Genomic DNA, 204 nt, shown 5'->3' with positions numbered 1-204 from the left:
TTCTGCTTCAAAAGAAATGAATTACAAAGGAGGATGGAGAATTGGAAATGGCCTTACTTCGAAATAAGGTCATCTACGTAACTTCAGCTTTGATGTACAAAATATTATCCGCGGGGAATAAGGATTGAGTCGAGGATTCGTACTGTACTTTTTCAGAATTGTCATAGAAAAGCCGGAGACACTATAAGATGAGAAAGGAGAGTG

This window comes from Penaeus monodon, chromosome 27, assembly GCF_015228065.2.
Source record: "Penaeus monodon isolate SGIC_2016 chromosome 27, NSTDA_Pmon_1, whole genome shotgun sequence".
NCBI classification, from domain to species: Eukaryota; Metazoa; Arthropoda; class Malacostraca; order Decapoda; family Penaeidae; genus Penaeus; species Penaeus monodon.
Note: the sequence above shows the minus strand (reverse complement) of the source record.